Here is a 23,578-nt window from a genome sequence, read left to right on the forward strand (position 1 = left end):
GTAGAGAGTAGCAGAAACATTGTTTCATTTCACAAATTGCCAGCATTCACCATGGACTTACCGTAGTAACAATACTATTGTGTTGAGGTAGAAATGTGGTTTTATTATCAATTTGTTTTCCTTCGGCTTAGTCCCTTATTTATCAGGGCTCGCCACAGCGGAATGAACTGCCAGCTTATCCAGTATATGTTTTATTCAGTGGATGCCCATCTAGCCACAACCCAGTACTGGGAAACATCCATACACACTCATTCACACACACTCATGCTCTATAGCCAATTTAGTTAATCCAATTCACTTATTATTCAATCATTCAGTTTGTTTTCGGCTTAGTCTCTTTATTAATCTGGGGTCGCCACAGCGGAATGAACTGCCAACTTATTCAGCATATGTTTTAAGCAGCGGATGCCCTTCCAGTTGCAACTCATTACTGGGAAACATCCATACACACTCATTCACACATACACTATGAACAAATTTAGCACACCCAATTCACCTATACCACGTCTTTGGACTTGTGGGGGAAACCAGAGCACCTGGAGGAACACAAACACAGGGAGAACATGCAAACTCCACACAGAAATGCCAACTGACCCAGCCGAGGCTCGAACCAGTGACCTTCTTGCTGTGAGGCAGAGGTATTGTATCGTATCGTATCGTATCGTATCATATCATATCATATCATATCATATCATATCATATATTATATTAAATTATATTATATTATATTATATTATATTATATTATATTATATTATATTTTTTTCAGTGATGGGTTGCAGCTGAGGGCATAAAATATATGCTAGTATAGTTGGCGATTCATTCCACTGTGGTGACCCCAGATTAATAAAGGGACTAAGCTGAAAAGAAAATGAATAAAACATTTATGAATTCTATTATATTAATTATAATTTTTAAAATACTATCATATTTTAGTAAGGAAAAGTGGTATATATTCACAATATTATTGTAATTATGTCAGTTATTGCCCCTTTATATTATTTGAACTGTTTTTCATGGGTTATTTACTGTAGGGGTAATACTTGTAGCTGTTATCCTCTACAAATGTATAAAAGGTGAGACTGTAAATGAAAATAAACGTACATCTGCATCCAAACTCAAGTCCTCAATGCTCAGTTCAAGCTGAGACAAAACCTGTAAAATGAACTCTAATTTCTATAATTTAAGTCAATTTATTACTGAAACATTTGTCAGCCATAATGGATTTGTAATGCGTTTAAAATGGTAAAACAACTGTGAATAATTGTGTGGTGGTGTAGGTTGTGTACCCTTACATTTTCAGTTTGTTCTTCTAGTAAACTAGGTTAGTCTAGAGCCTGTTATGTTGTTTAATGTGACTTTTACTTAGTGTTGGTTTTCCGATTGATTGATTGATTGATTGATTGATTGATTAAAATTTAAGTTTCTCTTTTGTTTTCTATGATTTTCCTTCAGCTGTATTTAAATCATAATTGAAGCATTCCTATTTAAGTGGCCTTTTTGAAGTTTTTTTTTGCTTTTTCTATTTTTCATTGTTCAGCTCAGGAGCTCATTACTTTCCAACTCTTCATCTTGTCCGCAGTCAAGATTTGGCCCCTGACATTGCTTAATGTCATTGTAATTAAGAACATTGATGTATTTCAGATATCATTAAAGTTGCCTCAGTTTTATTCATGGGGGGTTATACTGAAGCACACTGTGCTCTTATGTAGCACTCGTTAGGGATGCATAATATATTGGGATGAAAAGGGTTATGGTCTAAGATTAGAAATTTCATTAAACTGGACATACAGTATGTCAGCCAGTATTGGATATTTAATTGACCAATTTTTTGCTGCTTTTACATTTAGATTTTTTTGCTATAAGCTAATGTTCCAACATTATATTAATGTTACAGCAAGAAATTTCTGTGATGATCCGGGGTTGCCACAGCGGAATGAACCGCCAACTTATCCAGCAAGTTTTTACCAAGTGTGCCGCAAGCCTGCGTTTGAGTGAAGGTCTCGGCCGTTAGATCGCCCCCTGGGGGCTGGCTGCAGTACAAGTCATAAAGCCCGCCTCCTCCGTTTTAATGAAGGAGACTTGAGCCCAAATAAAAAAAAATATTACACTTGCAATAAAATGTCCCGAAAGATGGTTCTGGTGGATTAAGGCACTGGTTATTGTGCTGAAATAGGTGCAGATCTTCATTTTTGTAAACAGTTTGTTTTTAGCAGTAATTTAATGCTGGGCGTGTCATCGTGATTGACAGCTGTGATTGACAGTTTCTCAAAGCAGCGCGTCTGAGCTTCGGCAGGGGACTGAAATGTTATTATTTGATTTCTGTGTTATTTTACCATGACAAAATGAGTTCAGAATTAAACTATAGTTTCTAACATACATGATCCTGGTGGAACACTGTTTATTCGCTAAGTTCAGGGCTTTTTTCGGGCTTTATTAGTTTGCTGATACACGCCTAGCCACCCAGATAGCAAAACACAGTTCCGGCTAGATTCTCGCCTGCCGGAGACTTATCTCTTAGAGCTCAGACTGACTACCTCTGCTGGACCTACTCCGGATGCCTGGACTCACTACCCGATTCCAGCCCGAGTCAATCGAGCCAGATGCGGCGGCCGTGCGAGCCGGCGCTGCCGCATGCAAGCCGGAATCAGCCCGCGACGCCGCGAGTAGGTTATGCGCTGCGGCCTGGAGCTGGCGCGATTGAATATATAAAACCCTCATATTTGTTAACGTTATTACATGCATTTGTGTTGATATGACAGCAAACGCATGCTGAGAAGTTCGGGGGGCGTGGTTGATTTTACATAAAGCGTTTGGTTGGAAGCTCGACATGTCAAGGCTCCAATTTCAGCAGTCTTTTGCGACATTTTGTGCCCATCAAGCAGGCGTTTTGCCCTCAAGGCGTTCAATGGGAAAAAGGGCTGTCGCGTCGTCCATATTTTTTACAGTCATTGGTTTTTACGCAGCGGATGCCCTTCCAGCCACAACCCATCTCTGGGAAACATCCACACACACACTACGGACAATTAAGCCAAGCCAATTCACCTGTAATGCTTGACTGTGAAGGAAACCGGAGCACCCAGAGGAAACCCACGCGAAGGCAGGGAGAACATGAAAACTCCACACATAAATGCCAACTGAGCCGAGGTTAAAACCAGCGACCCAGCGACTTTCTTGCAGTGAGGCGACAGCACTACCTACTGCGCCACTCCCTCGCCTTCTGCACTGAAAAAAGTGTTGCATGCAGAACTGTTGCAAAAAATTGATTTATGTTGAATTTAAACAAACAAATTAAGTTTAATAATGTTCAACTTAATTTGTTTGTTTAAATTCGGCCCAAATAAATTGTTTACAACCACTAAACGCAAAAAAATTTAGTAAATCCAAGGAATTATCTTTGAATAATTTTTTTCAGTGTGTGATGTCCATTTCATAACATGTTTAATGGTTTCCAAATTGCAAAACACTTATTTACAATATAATTTGAGCATTTTAATTAATGACATTGATTGCATAATTTTGCCCGCAAAACAGTATTGTAAATAGACCAGGGGTCCGTTCTTCGTACCACGCTTAAATGATCTAAGATGATTCGGCAGATCCTGGATCTGTTCTTCTTGATAACTGATCTCTGGCTAATTTGGTACTTCAAACAAGTTCATGAATAAGATTAAAATGTCACGGAGAGAGAAAAGACAGATTGCCTACACTGTTTATTATCCTTATTTTGCAAAAGCACACATTTGTTTTCATTGTGAGTGCACACAATAAAAACTAGACACTTAACAGATTCGATTGATGTATTGATCTTATCTGTACGATGAAAACTGAAAGTATAATTGAAGTTTATTTCAACATTATAAGGAAAAGACTGGTCAAAACGCGTACACGTCGTCTTCGACCCCTGGGGGTTAATAGACATAGATTTTTATGTTTTTCCTTGGGTGCTCAGTCATTCCCGTGTGGTGCCTAAGCTGCCAGTAAAGTCCAGCAGTACATCTGTTCACTGACTCTGTGTGTAAATGCTCTGCTTACACACTTTGTACTATAAAATCATCGCAGTGCAGTTTGTGTGCTGTCCAGAACAGATGGGCTAAATTAAAACCCAAAATAAATCAGTTGCTAATCTCGCATTCAACACAAAGACAATCCGATTTCTGCATTGGTGCGATTGGTGCATCTCTAATGATGATGCTTTGTGTTTCACATCTGAATCAGGCAGTCTCTCTCTCTTTCTCTCTCTCTCCGTCTCATTGTAAAAGAGGAGAACGAGAGCTCACACCTCCATGTGTCAGACTTCCTGAAGAGAGTGGCGGCTCCCCATCGCATTGTTCACTTCAAAGACAACGCTGCTCACTCCATGCTCTTTGAACAGACACAAGTGGGTCTACTGTAATTTGTCTGCCAAATAAAGCTCTCGGAGAGCGACGCGTCTGAATGCACTACTGTAAGAGCTCAGCCGGGGATGAGACGCCTCTCAAGCATAAATAATTTACAGACTTATAAATGTTTGATACAATTGATTAGCATATAATTGTTCTCATAATGACATCTCTAGTCTACAAGAATTGGTATTATATTGATTTGCATGCGCCCGCGTGAGATGCTTGCAAATGTTTGGTTTGTTTCTTGCGTGTTTGCGCTAATAAGATGTTCTTTCCCTGCCGTTTAGCATAAGATGCTTTACATCTCATTTCAGACTAAAGAAAAGATACAACATCAGCTGGATGTACAGTGAATTGCATGCTGTTGAAAAGCCATCTTAGTGCATGCTGTCTCGCTAAGAAAAAAGAAGTGGAGTGAATGAGTTTATATTTTTTTTTATGTTCATGGCCTCTATGAAAAGCTCTATGAAAAATCTCTTTGGAGCCAAACATGTTGAGGTTGGAAACCCGAGCTGTTGTCCACACAAACAAACATGAAAAGGTCACACACTCTCATAAACGTTCAGTCTGTTGAGTGGGCGATGTTATCGGAAACTACACTTATTCACTTATTATTAAAGTGGCCAACATCAGTGCTAGCACGAGCCTCAGTTTTGGCTTGTTGTTTCTGGTTAATGTGTGAATGCAGTGTAGGTGAAGCATCCAAAGAACATGCCTTTATTTCATTACCTTGACAGTATTCTGATAACATGAATACTTTTCCAATTACATTTATTATGTGGTCGGTCGTCCTCACAAACAGCATGTATGCCCAAAGAATAAATAAAGAGTAAATAAGTGTTTTTCATCCACGCATGAAAAAAAAAAATACTGTAGTAAAGTATAGTATATATTTATAGTTTTATAGTGTATGTACTTAGAACCCTACTTTTGTAAGTGGAAGTGTATTATACTACGTGTGTTATAGTATTTACAACTCTTAATACAGTATTTTTACAGTAATTTGTTACTATTAACCCAGTAACTATAGAATTACTTCATCAGATTAAATCCAGTACTTTACTACAGTATTTGTCATATTGATATGGACAGCTAATCAGTTTTTTAGCTATAGTTAGAATACTATAGAGCAGAACATATTTATATAGTACCATGTGTATGGTAATTGTCGAATCCGATTCAGTTATCTATGCTAAGCTAAGAAATCAGCTGAATGGATTTTAAAAAATGGTAAAACTCAACTGTTGAATCGTTTTTATTACTTGCGATAGATATAATTGTTTTTCATTCTTCCCAGAGATGGGTTGTGGCTGGAAGGGCATCCGCTGGGTAAAAACATGCTGGATAAGTTGGCAGTTCATTCCGCTGTGGCGACCCCAGATTAATAAAGGGACTAAGCCAAAAAAAATTAATAAATAAATAATTGAATGTTTTTCATTCCTGCATGAAAAAATAGCATAGTGTGTTTTTGTGCATAGTGTTTTTGTAGTACATCTTGTACTTCATTTATTTTTAAATCGACTGTGTTGGTGTATAGAGCCAAAAATATTACAGTTCTGTCAATGTCCAAATATTTGTGGACCTAATTGTATAAGTATATGGTGTATATACAAGTAAGTAAACCCATTGTAACTTGGAAGTTGTTAAGCTGACTTAATTATATAGTTATTTTACACATACACACACACACACACACACACACACACACACACACACACACACACACACACACACACACACACACACACATATATATATATATATATATATATATATATATATATATATATATATATATATATATATATTTATATATATATACTAAATCCTTTAAGCAAAGTCAAGTAGATCTCTAAAAGCAACAACAGGTTTACTCAGTTATTTTAAGTAAAAACTAATCACTGTGTAACAGTGCACTCAGTCTTTAGTACATTTAGTACATTTTCTCAATGACTAATAATTTCTCAGCTTTAGTCTACGCTTGACTACTGTACCAGACAAAAGACGATCGCTTGAGCACCTCTGCGGTCTCATTGCAATGCATCACTGCTTATTTGCATATAGTTAAACACTGTTACACTCTGCTCAACCGCACGGAATTGCCAACAGCGGCTATCTCTCAAAGCCCTCATTGAAAATGAATGACTTATGGCCACTTTGTTGCTGCAAATCGCTGAACACTGATACTTAGAAACACATTAAGGTGCAGTTAGAAGCAAAACACTGTGTTTGGCTTTATACCCTAAGTGTTTTATCAGAAAAAAAACCATGCTTCTCAAGTTTCAGCCATTACCACTAAAGATGCAAGAGTCTTTTTTTTAGATTCTCTAGATTATGTACGGCAGACACTCGAGAATCTTCCTGTCTCTGTATCTCAGGCTGTCTCTCTCTCTCTCTCTCTATCCACCCATGTGAATCATTCGCGCATTGCCCCCGGGAGTGAATTTTCTGTGTTATAGCTTTAACCTTTTACAGGGAATCCATCACAGTAATAGCCAGCCAAGACTGCGTCAGATACCGTTTTTGCAATGTTTAAAGCTCAGAAAGCAAACTGTGCACAGAGCTGCAGTTGTGTGATAAAAACATATAATGATGCGAGGAGCCTGCCGGGGAGGAAACCAAATAGTTTGGCATAGATATGGGAGCATTAGCAACTTTTATACAACTGTATGGGTATAGCGAAGACATTTTTAAAGTATGGCGAGATGCTAATCGTTCATCTGTGTGAAGGATGTATGTAGTGTAATTGGTAGTTGGAAAGCGTATAATAGTATGTGTTGCTTGTTTGACAGGCAAGTGTACTGCGGTGTAATTTAGCTGACAAAGACAGCTGAATTATAAATATCAACATAAACAAACCACACTGCAGCTGCTAGTACAAAGGTACATGTGCTGTCCTTGCAGGCACAGGACGTCAATTTTACGTAGTGGCATTTTGGGTGGAGATGAAAATCAGGTTGATGTCAGAACCCAACAACAGAGCGACATCAGTGTCCAACGTTGGATTTTGGTCACTTTTAATTTAACTTAAAAGCAACCAAATATTAACTTCTAATGCAGATTGACGTTGTGTGGACGTTACCACTGTGAAATCTATCAGACATTGGATTTTAGTTGCCAAATTCAACAAAAAATGTCAGTATTTGACGTCAATACAACATTGGTTCAAGATGTTGACTCAACGTTGGTCAATTTCCAACACAAATCCAACCTAAAATCAACCCATTATCAATGTCATTTGACGTTGTCATTGGACAACAAAATAAAGTTGTTCTTAGATACCTATCACAACCTGAATCTAACTTAATATTAATGTCTTATGACTTGTGTGCCTTCTGGGATAAGCCACAGCTATATCACCCTGCAGCCCGAGACCGTTTACTCACTGAAGTTAAGCAGGCTGAGCCTTGTCGGTAACTAGATGGGAGACCACATGGGAAAAACTAGTTTGCTCTTGGAATTGGTGTTAATGAGGCCAGCAGGGGGTGCTCAACCTGCGGACATTACCTGCAAAGTCCTAATGCCCCAGTATAGTGAAGGGGACACTATACATAAAACCGAGGTCCCGGCTCTCTGTGGTCATTAAAAATCTTATGGCAATTCTCATAAAAGAGTAGAGGTGTAACCACATCTGATCACCTCATCTCCACTATACCAAGAGCTAGTGTGTGGTGAGCGCTCTGGCACTGTTGTCCTGTGGCTGCCGTCACATCATCTAAAGCCGCCTTTCGACTGCACACGACATTTTGACACGACTGCCGAAATACGCCCCCTTGTGGCAGTCGCACAGAATTTTCAGTTCTGACGTGCACCATGGGGGGAGAAGCTGTTCTCGCAGTGTCCGAAATAAAGAAGTGCAAGAGCCATTATTCTCTGTGCGTTCACCATGGTTAAATGAATAAATACTAGAAACTCATAGGGCGCTAATAGATATTAGAGGGCATGTGGAGATAACATAAAAATAGTATTTTATTACTTTATTACTTACATTTATGAATAGAAATGTTTTTTTTATTTATTTTTTTTAATATAGACTTTTTCTGATTCATCACTGGAATACATCACATCCGGTCGGCCGGTCACATACGGTCTAGTCGCAGGAGTTAAAATATTTCAACGGATCCGCAGCTCAATTCGTATCTGAATTTTTCGCATACGGAGATGATCACAACTCCACGCAACTCCCGGATTACTCTTCATTGGAAATGAATAACTTCTGTTCTGTCGGTTGTCGTCTGTTGTGTGCAGTGGAAAGGAGGCTTAAGTGCATGCTGCACACTGGTTGGTGGTGTGAAGAGACCCTCCCCCATGATTGTGAAGCTTTTTGGGGTGTATGGCCCCAAAACACAATAAATTCGCTATATAAATACACATAACAATACATTACATGTTAAATGTAAATGTAAAAAGAGATACGCATTTGCTTATATATTATATTATATTATATTATATTATATTATATTATATTATATTATATTATATTATATTATATTATATTATATTATATTATATTATATTATATTATATTATATTATAATTTTGACTTATTATTTCTAAAAACAAGACAATTTAATTTAAAAATAAGTGTGTTTTTGCTCAAAACAAGCTAAATAATCAATGCGGTAAGCAAAATAAATTGATTCGAAAGTGAAAACAAGACTATTTTGCTAACCTAATTGTCAGATTATTGGCTTGTGTTAAGGAAAAACTCACTTAATTTTGATTTATTTTTCTTTAACCAAGACAACATGTTTTGCATGCCTAAAAAAAGTTTCTTCATTTAAGAATTTTTAGATATTTGGACTACAGACAAGACAAGAAAAAAAAAAAACAGTTTCTTGCAGTGTGCATTATATTACATTATATCTATTAAAAAAGGCAAAACAAATCAAAATACATTGTATTGTATTGAATTATGAAAATTAATATACGTAAGAGAAACATGGCAACCCAGATATTGAAAGAATAACTCAAAACAATATAATAAGATTAAAATACACAAATAAACAAATAAATACAAATTACAAGGGATGAAAAGTAAAACCCGAAAGGCAAATGAAATAAATCTTCTGTAACAATTATTTTTTAAAAATAAAATAAATATAGAAAGTCACACCAAGGGAATTGATCCATAACACGTATGGATGGATAAAGTGCATAATTTTGCGGTTTTCTTTAGCATTTGTTTGGAGATTTTGGCCCGGGGGCATTTTATGCTGACGGCTGTTTATTGTATCCTCAGATGATTATAAGCTGGATATCTTGCTTCTATCTATCACTTTTATTCCTCATCTTCTGGCTCTCTCTCTCTTTCTCTCTCTCGGTCTCCCCCTCCCCGCTTTGCCTTCTAACTAACAAGGTTTTCCTTCCCACTGAAAAGAGAATGATGATGAGACAGCAGAATGGGAAAGTGAGAAAAGAGAGGAAGAGGGAAAACCATTACTCCGTTTTCACACTTCAATACATGTGCACATCCCCGGGGGAAAGCTTCATCGCTCCCTCGCTCTTTCTTTCTCTCGTCTGTGGGTGTCACGGGGCAGACATATAGTTGCATAACCCTTCACCTATACATTATGAACACTGAGGAGCACACACAACGATACAACATTATAAACCCACATGTGCATTAGACTGTTTTTGTTTGGGAAAGCTGCCCAATCTCAAACACATCTCAAAGGATAGTTCATCCCGAAATGAGCACTTTGTCACTGACTCACCGTCATGTCTTTCCAAACCTGTTTGGTAGACTTCTTTTTCTTCTATGCAACAAAAGAGTTTCTGAATTGAGCTGGTCGCATCTTTTGCATGTAATTACGGGGGAACTGAGGCTTTCAAGCTTCAAAATGGAAGCAAAAGTAACATAAAAGTGGACTTGTGCACCGTCTTCTTAGGGTGTACAATAGCTTTGTGCGAGGATGAATCTGAAATGTATTATGTTCTTGCAATTCTGATATCGTTGTAGCTCTGCTGAGTTTTTGAGAGACGTTGTGAATCTAAGAGCTCATTCACACCAAACGTGTCTTTTTAAAAAAATGCAAGACACAATGTTTTCAATAAAGCACAAGAGTGTGCGGACGCACTCATAGGGCTCTATTTTGATGGTCCATGCGCAGAGCGCAAACGCTTTCAGGGCATGTCAGAACGCATTTTTGCTAATTTAAGGATGGGAAAACCTGCTTTGCGCCATGGTGCATGGTCTAAAAGGGTTGAGTTTATTTTCTTAATGAGTTAGAGGTGTGTTTTGAGAATAAACCAATTAGAGTCTCATCTCCCATTCCCTTTAAAAGCCAGCTGCGTCGCGCCAAGAGCGCATTCGCTATTTACAGGACGCAAAGTAAGTCTTAGTGGAAAAAATGAGCATTTCACTAGCAAACAGTTAACAGTTTTTAACAGAAAACTGTTAAACAGAGCATCTACTGCGTGAGAATGAGAGATAATGGAACTACTTTCACATTCGCTCTTGGATAGGGAAACCTTTACGCACAGACATCAATTAGTAAATAATTAATTTTGTTTGTTAAGCGCAAATATTCGTTTCAAAACTATTTCTAAATTCAGTTCTAATTTCCAGCAAACGAATAAATGAATAATAATACCAAAATGTGCTCAAAAACCTGAGTTATATCCTAAAACACATGCTGTGCCCAATATAGTCTAAAACCTGACAGGTGGGCAAATCTAAGCTTGTTTTTAATAAAACAAATATAAATATGGATATAATAAATAATACTGCTAATAATAATAATAACATTATACAAAAGCAAATTGTTATGAATGAACTGAAAAAGCCTCCCGAGATGAAGAAGACATAAAAGCAGTGATTTTTCATATTTATGTAGGCTAGAAAATAATATGTTTTGTAATACTTTAATCCTTTATATTTATATCCTATATCTATTCTTGTTATATCCTATATATATCCTTAATATTAAAATTTTTTCATATGTAAAGATATTTGCCTATTGCTCTCTTGTGCGTATTAAGCAGTGCGTAAGCAAGGTGCAACTCTGCGCCGAAGTTTAGACCGGTTAGTTTTGGTCTATTGAAAAATTTATTATAGTTTCTCAAAATACCAACGTGCCAGCGGTCCGCCTCAGACCGCCTCCCTTTTTAGGCCAGAACGCCTATGGGCACACAAATCAGCGCTAATGCATTTGCTATTTAAACAGCGTAGCGCAATGCCTCAAAACGACTCTTGCGCCAAGCTGAAACTACCAAAAGACTATTGCGCCGCGTCTTGCGCCACACTGCGCCAGGTGTATGATAGGGCCCATAGAGTGTCTGTAAGCAGAAACTTGGAACAACCCCCCACCTCCGAGTTCTTCTGATTGGTCCACTGCTGTGGAACTTACAGTAATGAGCAGCACTGCTTGTGAAAGTTCTTTTAGCTTCACATTGCATGTAAAAAAAACATGGTGCTCACATGCAAAGTGCTTTAAAAGATGCAAGTGTACTATTCAGATATGTTTGACAAGCACGTGTTTACATTGAAAAACAATAGATTAGTGCATGTTATGATTTTGCCAAGTATGCGATCCTGGATTAACATCTATGTTGATCCTGGAACATCATTTTAGTTCGAAAATGTTATCCATACCAATTCTCTACCACTGAACCCAACCATGACTGTAAAGTATTCCCAAAATCAGAGGAGAGTAATAGATAACAATCATGTAGAAGTGCATAAACCTAACCATAAGCCTAAACGTAAACATATCCCTTAATTCTGATTGGCTGATTAGAATGTTGTTCCAGGGTCAACATGAATGTTAATCCAGGAACATGTCCTACTTGGTGAAATCAGGTTAACGATAGATAAGTAGTGCATTGGAAAGGAAAAACACATTTCATGTGTTGCACTCTCAGATTTAAAGGTACAAAACATGTCACTGAGTCATTACCTTTTCAAAAGGTAAACTTTTGTACCAACCAGGTCCACAATTTGACCCTAAAGGTATAAATTAGTGCCTAAAATACAAATGTGTACCTCATTGTAGCCTAAAGGTACAAAAGTAGGCATGATAAATACAAAATTTACCTTTTGAAAAGGTACTGTCCTAGAGACATGTTTTGTATCTTTATTTCTGAGAGCGTAAAAGTGTGTTTACACTTTGCATGTTCAATTAAAATGATCTCTAGTATGATTTGAAAAAGTGTGAATCCTGCCATTAAAACTAGCAGAACGAGACCACTGTATGTAGATAGGTTTCAGTCCACCTCAGAATGAACTTGACTGAAATAAGAATGCAACATGAAACAAAAAATCTAAACAAACCCAAAAGAGAACAAGACGTCAAAATATACAACCATAAAAATGACAGAATGCTGTTTTTTGTTTTATTTTTTTCATAGTCAAGATTGCGGTTTGCCCATTACAGTTCAATACAGGCATCTGAAACGCATCTCAGCAGCAGATCTTGATTTGTGAGTCTGATGATGTTCTGGCACTACTGTAATTGGATGGATTTTACAACCTTTGCTAGTTCTCAAATAGATAAAAACACCATGTACACGCACATAATGAACCCTTCTGTTTTTTTTTTTGTTTGTTTTTTTTACATGTGTCAAAAGTAAACAAATTTTTATTTTATTTTTATTTTTCTGTACGAGAGTAAATAGACCTTATTAATTATTTTTCAATGAGTTTGAACGTTTTCACTCTTCACTCAATGATTTTATGTGGCTATTTTAGTTTGCATTTTTATGTTTATCCAATTTATGTATACCTCATGTCAGTACAAATTAAAACTTTAGACCTTGTCCACATGGCTACACATTTAGATTATCCTTCGTATCACTTTATTTTGATGGTTTCTTTAACTCTTTATATTGAATTTAAATTACATTGCATCTACATGCCAACTAATTCTCATTATATAAGTTGACACTTAGTTTGGAGTTAGGGTTAGTATAAGTTGACATGTACTTGCAAAGTTTCTTATAGTCAGTTAAATGTCTGTTGACGGAGAAGTCCTTTTATTAATCCGGGGTCGCTACAGCGGTATGAACCCCCAACTTATCCAGCGTGTTTTTACGCAGCGGATGACCTTCCAGCCGCAAAATAAAGTGTAAACCAATCTTCAAAAGTTTAATATGATTTTGGCCTTTTAGCCACGTCACTGGCATTGCCTGTGCCCTGAAACTAATTTTTGGATAATTAATATTTACGACTTGGAAAATGTCAAAAATGCTACATAGTGTAACATGTGGTGATGCATTAGCAGTTAAATGTGTCAGATATATTGTGTTTAAGTCTGTTCTCAAGGCTCTGAGGAAGGACTTCATGTGTATGCTCACTGCATTCTTCTGTTAGTGTATCCTGCGGCTCTGTCTGTGTTTGTTTACTGCGCCACATACAAGTATGGCATACGTAATAAACAGTTTTAACCCAGTTTTCTCATTTCCATGTGGACGCAGATATTTCTTGAAAATATATCTGTATGGACAGAACATTTTTCGAATCCTCAAAAAACAATGTTGTTGGTTGAAGAATTCACTTGAGCTTTACTGGTTTTATAAAAAGTAAGTTATAATTGCTAGACTAGACTACAAACAAACCCTAGACATACCCATAAACCAGTTATTAAAAAACTTAATTTAAGCATTTTTTAAACTTTATGAATCAATCTATCTATCTATCTATCTATCTATCTATCTATCTATCTATCTATCTATCTATCTATCTATCTATCTATCTATCTATCTATCTATCTATCTATCTATCTATATTGTTGAAAAGTGTCATACATGAATGTCTTTATCTGACAGAAATCACTGATATCCAGGTGTTTGAAGAATCACTATGCGATATATGCATATGGACTTTTAATTTTTAATCAGTCAGCCTAACGGCTTCCAATGATCTTTCCATTACAAAATCGCCATGTTTAAGATCTGTTCTTACAAAATATGTGGTCTTCATTGCCTGATAGATATACAATATAAAGTGGGTTTCAAACCGGGCAAGCATTAAATTCTGTTTTTCTTTGCCATGACTTTAATATATGCAAATTTATTTTACCCCAGTATTTTACCCCCAGGAGTTTCTCCATGGTAGCCTGCTGCCACTGACGATGCTAGAGTTTACACGGTCTATCATCTCGTTTTATGCTTGTACACCTAAATGAATACCTCAGTTCATTTAACTGATTGTATTTTCATTACATTACGATGTCGATGCTGTAAAAAGAACCTTATAAAATTTGAAATAGTCACAAAAACCTTTCACCGGAAGATTACCGTTGGCTGAAAAACACTAGCTATGCAAATAGCACATTGTTTAATTTAGCCCAAGTGGGACACTTAAAACGACACATTTTTAGCCAATCAGAAGCACACTGAGTTCAGAGGCTTCCAAAGGTGGAACTTAGAAGAAGGTCTAAAGCAGGAGTTTTCAACCTTATAGGACACCACATGAATAGCTCAGTGTGAGTTTTTTTACAGACTTTTTTACAGACTTCTTGATGGTTTTGTGGGTCTCGTCTATTAAATCTTATCTTTATTTAGATTCTCTATTGGATTCAAGTCAGGAGATTGGCATGGCCATTCCACAGCTTGATTTTCTTTCTCTGAAAGCATTTAAGAGTGTCCTTAGCTGTGTTTTGGCACATTGTCTTGTTGAAATGTCCACTCTTCATCTTCATCATCCTGGTAATAGATGTTGGACTGAAGCAGCTAATATTTATTTACAATGACAAATGGCAGAGGGTTGCTGAAAAACTACTGAGAGATTTTAGCTGCTGTCTGGGCTTTCACTGCCTTTCTACACCTCCCTTTCTTCGTGTGTTTTGATACTTTTTCCCTGCCTCGTTTCATTTTATTACAACTTCATTTGTAAACTAATTATTATATTATTATAAATGTTTTGCATTTATAGATTTCTTTGTTACATTTCAGGTCAACAGCACCTTCAGAAATATGTTTTCTTAGAAAAATGTCGATGTGTTCAATACTTATTGTATATATTTTTATTTTGAAATATTTTTAGAACTAAATTAACTATTTAAGTATACTCTTCAGTGTGTACAGACCTTAATGCAGTGAGTTCAAGTCACACAAAATCACACTTCTAAGTCAGATTCATCTTCTTCTTCATGTTTTACCAGTCAAATGTGTAAACAAACTAATTTTTTTTATTATTATGACCTTTCCCTAAAGTTTTAGAATGAAAACAAAGCCACCAAAACAAGAAAACAAGATAAATTAAGCTAAAGAATTGGAGCTCTTTAGACATTGACTCAGCCGACTTTATGTGATGCATTCTGGGATTTTCATGAGAACATTATTTTAGTATATTTAGTTCACAATCTCCCTCTTGGGAGCTTTTGGCTGGTGTCAAAATGTGACATTTTAGTTTTTACTCTCCTTTTGGGGACATTTGCTCCCTCCAGTGTGGCTCGAACATTACTACTACACACACACACTCCTCAACATCATCATCTTCAGGAGTGTCAAGCACGCTGGCGTCCCAATTCTGCGCCTCTCCGTATACCCACACTGTAAACGATTTCTTGTTAAATTAACAGTAAGTTACTGGCAACAATTATCCAGTAGCTGCTGTATTTCATAAAACAGTAACATTACTGTAATACTAATTACATTAGTATTACATTTACTGTAAAATGTAATACATCATTTTACTGTTGTTGATTTTTACTGTAACACCAATTACAGTAGTGATACACATACTGCAAAACTGAAAACAGTATTTTATTGTACATTTTTACCATGAAGAACTACGGTATTTTAACGTTACTTTCATTATTACTGTATAGTATTTTACAGTTATTAAATGTTATTTTATTTTATTTAATAGTGCTACTTTATAAAAGGTAAAAATGTTCAAAAATTGCACAAGTGTTATTTTAACTGTTCAAGAAATACAAGAAAAATAAAGAAACTGAAACTTTAACTTCACAATAAAGGTTTATTGTGTAAACCATGCTAAAACAGTAGCAATTATTCAATATAACAAAGCAACAGAACAATAATGAACAATTGATCATTAAAACCAGTCAACAATTAATGCATCAAAAATTATTACAATTTTAAAAACAGGTGAAAATACTGCTACAAGACAGGAAATGATGAAGGCCAAATGATGTGGAAAGGGAGAGTGAAAAAGGGCAGCAACATGATGATGATCCTGCAAAAATGACAAGCAAAATCAATCACTGAAGTAAAAACTAATCATCCCTCAAACCATTTAATTCATTCAGAAACGAAACACTGCACTGCTGTTTAAATATATATATATATATATATATATATATATATATATATATATATATATATATATATATATAAATATATATAACAGTTATATATAACAGTTTTTTTTAATTGTTTTTGTTGGTGAAATACAGTTTGTTGTCAATTCGAAATTACACTAACGTTAATGGGGAAAAGATCAGCGGGCATTGTTCTTGAAGATCGCTAGTCAGGTGTCCACACAGGTGTGTAAAAAGTCTCATCTTAACTTAATGTCCGACTCTGTATAGCTCGAATATCTGATTCCATGATCACACTACTAGTGCTTCCACGGATTTAAGAGGGGTAAACACAGTTCATTCTCACTTTAAGAGGCTACACATTTAAAATTAAATAAATAAAAATAATCTAATTTAACGTGACTAATGTTAATTAAATACTTTTAGGCTTTTAACACGTATAAATCCACTTCTAACTTACAGATAAGATTGCGTTAGAGAACATGAAAGCCGTGGGTGATTTTTTAAAATAATGCTAATGATGAGTTACTGATATTTGATTTGCATAAAACAAAGTAATCACTAAGCATTCATTTTTGGCAAAATCTGCAGAGAGGCTCAGCGACACGAGGAAATGTGTTAAAGTTGAGTAGAGAACTAAAGAGCAGTCTAACCTACTTCATGAAATGTTTGTGGTAATATTCTGCTGTCAATTCGTATTACTGTATTTTAATATGTAGCAGTGATGGCATGTCAGCGAGACAAATAAGCATTTTATCGAGTCATTTCATACAATTTATTTATTTATTTATTTTTTATACAAACCCTCTAGTGACATTTCCTCAAACTAAATCATCATAACGTTACTGTGCACAGCATCAGTAAAACGTTGAGAATAATTTAAATACTTAATTTTTTAAAACAGTCACTGCTGATTAGAAACTAACATTAAAGCTAAGCTTACAGAAATCCTGTATGCATGACAATATAAAGATGTATTACTCACTGATGTCGAAGCACTTCCAGGTCATCAGAGATGTAGACAGGACAGAATATGTGCTATCAAATGAGCTCTTGTGCAGCCTTTGTTGGACATCCAGGTAGTATGTTCACCCACACTGTAAGAAACAAAAACAGAAACAATTTATTAAAATGTGAGGGATAGTAAACATGTTTGGTCTACAGAGAGAAGAAAATGTTTACTTTAAGCATTGATCCTAATGAATCTATTTCTGAACTACATTTAACCTTATCACGGAAACAGCATTTTTGAGCTTTTAGACCAGGGGTGCTCAACCTTGTTTGCTTTAAATTAGAATTAAAACAATAAATCTCTGTCAAATAAAATACTTCAGATCTAAATAAAGCAGGTGCTTTTACCTAAAGGTTCCTTCCCTCCAGTTAGTTTGGCTGCAAATCCCTCCACATCTGTGCTTTATTCGGTTCTTGTCTTAAGAGTAACTGGTGTCACATTCCAGGTTCATCACAATCTGAGCTAGAAAGACAAAATGGCAAAAGACAAGACATATATAAATAAGTCTCAGAATAAAATATTTAAAAGGATAGTTTACTTTTCTGCCACCATTACTCCATGTGTTTTAAATCCATTTAAATTTCTGTTAAACACTAAAGCAGATATTTTGAAGAATGTTAGTAACCAGTAACTATTGACATCCATATTTGAACCAAATTTCTTTAAAAAATACGAGTTTGTGTTCAACGGAACAAATTAAATGTATAACTATTTTGAAACAAGTGGAGGATGCCAAAGATGCTATTATTTTCATTTTGGGGTGAACTGTCCCTTCAATTCAAGTGTCAAGCAATAGTCATAAAAACTGATGTGTCGCTTGAGGAAAACTAAATCAAGTACTTTCTTTGAACAAGCAGAATTATTATGCCATTGTATTCAGTGATTCTCTTTTACATTTTCCCACTATAAAACGATAGCTTCAACATGCAATCCATGTTAACACAAAAATGAATAGCATAAAATAACATATTGAACTAATCTTACAGTTTCCAGGCTGTTTGAAAAAACAAACAAACACATACGCCCAGTAAAATTGCTAATAAACACAAAGACAACAGTTATAGAAAAAAATGTTTGTCTAATATTTACTCAGCACTTGGTAGGCAGATAGCATAGGCGTGGCTGTTTTAACACCAGATTTTTTTATCTTAGGAACTGCTGGAAGAAGAAAAAGAGGTTGTACATGAAACTCCTCACAACAAATCTGTGAACAACTTGACATTTAAAAATCTAATCAAAATGAGGAAGACATCAACATTACCTTGAATAATCAAGTGAGGAGAGATTGGTAGCATCAGTTTTTCAACATCAATTACTGTAGCTGAAAAACAGATAAATATAATAAGAGTAAAATAAGACTTAACATTAATTAATCTAAATCTATGGTACAACCATACCAATATGTAAGGGGTTAAAATACATTTGTACACAAATCATTCCCTGACCCCATCAATTTCTCTTAGAATAGGATGGATATATATATATATATATATATATATATATATATATATATATATATATATATATATATATATATATATATATATATAGTGATAATGACTTTGGCTTATATCTGTGTACTCAGAACGTACACTCACTTCAGGTACACCTGAACACCAAAAATTAAATGTACAATTAATGACACACTATACATCAAGCTCATTAACATTATTGAGAAATAGACAATTAATATGTATTTTGTTAATATTAACGTTAGCTTAAAATAATTCAACTGCATTTAATTTTCAGCTCCATTTAATAAAACAGTTAAGACTCATGTCATTATGAGTTTAGTTTAAATAACTAACTTACAGTTGAAAAATTTTACCATAATGATAGCTTAGTTATAATGACTATGTGAAGACCAGAGCTTACCTTAACGGTAAACGTTTAACTTTTCATGGTGACTTCGCCTTCATCTCAGTGTTGTGCTGAAATAGAGAATGCATTAATGCAGTTACAATAAGTTAAAGTTATGTTTTTTTCAGGTAACTTAACGTATGGTCAAAAACTCACTCAAGATAAACTCACTGTATCTAATACCTCGCAAACACTACAATGACCGCCTGGCGTCTGTTATTTCTTGTTTAAAATACCGTTTGTTAACGGATAGCGTGACATAACATAAGAACCTACAACTAATGTCACTTGGTTATTTGTTTAAATTACACACACAATACACAGAAATACTTATAAAACAATCCTTTAACGGACAGAATTTGACTTTAAAACACTTACCGAGGATGAATTCGCTGGATGAAAGACGACAGGTGAATTTCAAATTAGGAGAGCCGTTGCCTGCATGTCGAGTCGTGTCCGTTCGGTTCTATGAATCGGCTCCTTAACAGTAAAGAATCGAATCCGCCTAAAACCGATTCCTTTTTGTATATGATTCTTTACTATTTCGTTATACTGCTTGGCCACACGCATTTATACACTAATTGTACACTAATTGCATATTGCTGAATGTGCTTGTGAACACGTGTGATCAAATAATTCCCGAGCAAACGGTTCAATACGATTCAGAGTTGCTCGAGTGCTGAACCGAACCAGTGCAAACGTGATATTTATTACAATATAGTAACATTGTTTTTTATTCACTTTACCAGCGAAATTATTACATATATCTGACCTTGACAATAAGAATAAAGTTCGTTTGAAGTGTTTTGAGAATTATATATAAATATATATATTTTTTTTTTCTCCCAGAATTCATTTCACATCAACAAGCAAATGGTAATGGCGGATGAGAAAGCCTAGCTAATATTATAAATATTGCGTTTAATATGTCACGAAATGAAATTTTAACAGTGTTTCATGCGAGAATGTAGTTCTTACAAACTCAAATCTGTGGTTTATTTATAGATATAATGCGTAAATTTTAAGCGTGCTTTGCCGATAGCGGAGATTCTGACCTCCAGGGTGTCCATCATCACTCATGTATCCGGCGAAACGAGGTTATAATCGGCTAGACATGTGAGACCCCGGTCTTAGATGGCTCTATAATGAATGTGTTATAAAATTTAGTTTTAACCGTTTTTCATGCGGGAATGTAATTGTTTTAAACTCAAGTCTGTGGTTTATTTATAGAGATGGTGGGTATTTTAAAATATTGTTTTGAAAATGCGGAGATATGTGACCTCCATGGTGATGACGGGTTCCCTAACCTCATGAATCCGTCTAAAGCAGGCTGGTCATTTTGACATTTAAGCTGACTTTGGTTTCATGATGAATCAATTACTTTTGTTCCAGTTTACGTTTTGGTTAAGCACAAAGTTATGTTGATTAAAAATGATTTAATATTTTCATGTTAACCTTATAAAATTAAGGTGCAGTACACCCAAATATGGAAAACCAGGGGACAGTTTTATGCACTGAACAGTCTGAAGAAACTGGTTATTTTATTTTTCTTCACAAAATACTTTGTCAAAAAATAAAATAAACATAATAATAATAATATAAAGTGTGTGTAGAGTTTTTCATGGTCATTTGCAGTACTGTATTTAGATGCACAGTAACTGATTTTTTCCCAAAATTCATTGTAAAATCTGCAGTAGCATACTGTTAATCATGTTCACAGTATGGAAATGTTGAGAATACATTATCATGCTGTGAAAACAGCAATATATGCAGTAGCACACTGTGCACAGCTTATACAGTAAACAACTGTTGAGAAATGCAGTATAATACCGTGAAAACAACAGAAATCGTTTACAGTGCATCGCATCCTTTGTTTTCCTGCACTCTCATTTCATCTTTTCTCACTCTTTCATCTTCTCCCTTTATCTCCCTCTTTTTCCTCTCCTTGCCTGCTCCCTCTTCCTAAATATAGCAGCTTTGAAGCATCCCTCCCCAAAACACACTGCATGACAAAAAACAAATCTTTCATTCAGCCCGCGTGTGTAAGAGCGAGAGAGAAAGCCCTAATCAAGGATGTGATTGCCATCTGTTGTGTATTGATAAAAGGGAAAGAAAGACACTGATTAAAAAAAGAGAGGAGAGACAAAATGATGTAGGAAGAAGTAGAACAGCAGATATGGTGAGTAAAAAAGGAGGAGCAGGGCTATAAAGAGGACACGTGAATAATGCACATTTTAAAAGCCTAAAAAAGAGGCAGCACTGCATGTGGTAGTACAGAAAGAGTGTAAAAAAGAAGTGTTGAAGAAAAGACACAGAAACCGAGGAGAAAGGGGTTAGCGGAAGAGGAGTGGGTGACATTTCTGATCCTCGTTTTGTAATTGAATAATAATCTCCTGCGGGACCTGACCTAGAAGCGCGCAAGTGTGTGTATTAGCACGTTTTTTTTTTTCGTTTTTTTTCAGTGCGAGACAAAGAGTCAAATGAAAAGGGCTGACGTGAAATGAAACACTGCCCCCTGTCGTTTGATCGGGGTTTCACTCACATTGAGCATGAAAAATGATCCGGATTAATGTGCTGTGGCAAAGAATTGAAACATAACTGCTTTTCCGTTCAAGCAAGACTTATATATTTCGGAAAGGTTAATGAGATTAATCGTTACACTTTCCTTTCACCACCGTTTCAGTTTGTACAGATAGATCTTTTAGATTATTATACTTTGTAGGGGAGAGCGGGGAAGAAAGTACCATTTTTCATTAAAAAAAATAATCTTAAAAGATAATGATTTAGACAGATATATATATATATATATATATATATATATATATATATATATATATATATATATATATATATTATTATTATTATTATTATTATTTATTTATTTATTTTTTTTTTTTTTTTTGCTTTGGTTACTAACTCATAAGTGTGGTCTATCAATATTAGGGACTAAATAAAAGTAGAACAGCTACCTCCTAGGGCAGGGGTCAAGAAGAGCCATTCCTGATTTTTTTGGCAAATGCATTTTTTAAAAGAGCTATTGTGGATATATAAGCATCACATGTCGACCAAGTCCATGTATTAAGAAAGGATAAAATATATATAATTTTTTTCTTTTCACCATCAGCACTCATGAATGTTGTTTGAATTTACGTGTGCAAGGTTACTGTAGAAATGTAAGTTGCATAATCTTTATTGGTGTCCAATTCAAGTTAATCCACAGCGCTGCACACTTATTCATTGCTGTAAAAATATACAATAAAAAGGTCATTTTAATTTTATTTTCAACAGGAAACTTATTTTTAGTGACAGTTTAAATTTTTTATTGAAGGGAGACAGCTGTAGAGCCACATATTTTTGGTCAAAGAGCCACTTGTGGATCCCGAGCCATAGGTTCCCTACCCCTGTCCTAGGGCTTAGCGGCCACATACATGGACAGCACATTTTAGCTATAAAGTGGCTTTTTAAATACTTTGAATGTTTTAGATTTTGTTGCAGACAATGTGTCATCCTGCAACTGTTTAGAGAATGTCCCAAACACTAGTTTTAGTTGTCAAAATGGGCAAAATTGTTGGTTTTACTCTCTGAAGGTCAATATATATATATATATATATATATATATATATATATATATATATATATATATATATATATATATATATATATATATATATATATATATATATATATTTATGTGCATTAAAAACAGTCAAAAACAGTTTATTTATGTGCCTGTCAGGAAAAAAGTGTTTTTTGTGAATTCAGACCACAAGTCCACATATATGGACATCATTTTTCTCTATAAGTACATCATATCAAAAGGTGATTCTTGAGATACTTGAGATGAGATTTTTTATTCTAATTAGGTTCCAATAAGCTCAAATAGAAAAGAGAAATAAAATAAAAAAAATGCATGTAAAAAAGCATCTAGGGCCTTAAGGGGTTAAAGTAATTTCACTTAAAAATTTTCAGCCAGGTTTTAGTCAACTTGCAATATTGTCAAAAACATAGAACACATCTTCCTGTGCCTGTAAAGCCGTAAACAAACACCTGCAATCGGTTTATGAGATCAGCCAGATAGTCGTGTACCGATCG

At 35.2% G+C, this 23,578-nt stretch overlaps 1 protein-coding gene and 1 long non-coding RNA gene across 5 annotated transcripts in view; one reads left to right on the forward strand and one right to left on the reverse strand.

Annotated features, from left to right (window-relative positions):
• The window catches only part of efna3a (ephrin-A3a), a 195,964-nt gene that overhangs the window by 147,515 nt on the left and 24,871 nt on the right, over positions 1–23,578 (forward strand). The gene's annotated exons all lie outside the window — the stretch shown is intronic.
• On the reverse strand, positions 16,293–19,961 carry LOC137488471 (uncharacterized). Of its 2 annotated transcripts, XR_012394891.1 has the most exons (7): positions 19,865–19,961; positions 19,502–19,557; positions 18,888–18,947; positions 18,716–18,781; positions 17,974–18,088; positions 17,600–17,711; positions 16,293–16,529 (listed from the first exon to the last, which is right to left on the reverse strand). It is a non-coding gene; the product is annotated as an uncharacterized lncRNA (long non-coding RNA). The 2 variants fall into 2 exon arrangements; XR_011007511.2 differs by lacking the exon at positions 18,716–18,781.

Source organism: Danio rerio, chromosome 19, assembly GCF_049306965.1.
Source record: "Danio rerio strain Tuebingen ecotype United States chromosome 19, GRCz12tu, whole genome shotgun sequence".
In the NCBI taxonomy this organism is placed as follows: domain Eukaryota; kingdom Metazoa; phylum Chordata; class Actinopteri; order Cypriniformes; family Danionidae; genus Danio; species Danio rerio.